Source organism: Octodon degus, unplaced genomic scaffold (assembly GCF_000260255.1).
Source record: "Octodon degus isolate 3935 unplaced genomic scaffold, OctDeg1.0 scaffold00207, whole genome shotgun sequence".
Classification (NCBI taxonomy): domain Eukaryota; kingdom Metazoa; phylum Chordata; class Mammalia; order Rodentia; family Octodontidae; genus Octodon; species Octodon degus.
The window spans coordinates 769,095-769,891 of record NW_004524783.1 but is presented as its reverse complement, the minus strand read 5'-3'; positions in this window follow the sequence as shown (position 1 = coordinate 769,891).

Here is a 797-nt window from a genome sequence, read left to right as displayed (position 1 = left end):
AAATGAAAGCAACAGATTTATGGATTATTTTAAGTCATAATCCACTTTCTTAATATAACAGGTCCTAATTTTTCCATGGTTTTCACTCGTTGTCCAGAAAATAGTGCTTTCCCCCAGTGAGTCCCTGTGTGTGACACGCGCGGCACACTCCTGGGTGGAGCGCGTGTGCATCCCAGCCGTTCTTCACTTCCCTTCATCTCCACCCTCCCTGCCCCTACGTGCCCATGCTGTCTGCAGTCTGCCTCCCTGACCTGGCAGCTGTTAGGTTTGATCAGCAGCGGTGGCGGTGGCGGTGGCGGTGGCGGTGGCGGTGGCCGTGGCGGTGGCCGTGGCGGTGGCCGTGGCAGCGTGGCTAAGAAGCAGAGATAAGGAGGAGGGGGAGCCTTTACTAACTCTGAAGACACAGAGAGGACCCAAGGCAGGGAGACGGGCAGATCCTCTAACCTGAGACATGATGAGACTTTGGGGACTTTTGGGAGGGGCGGAGTTTGAGGGGCAGGTTCGTGAGGCGCAAGGAGCTGATTGGGGGCCCCCTTGTGTGGGCGGGAAACGTGAAAGGAAGCCGCATCCAGGGCTGGAGTGCGGAAGGAGGAGCAAGGGGTCCCTGGGGAGGTGAGCTGCTGTCGTGGGGGCACAGCCGTGTTAGGGCAGGGCCGTGACAAGTCACGAGATTGTGTTCAGGCTGGGACCTATCATCAGCTACCTGCTATTTTGCTCTGTGTACTATTATTTATACTTGAGTTTTCTTTCTTTCTTTCTTTCTTTCTTTCTTTCTTTCTTTCTTTCTTTCTTTCTTT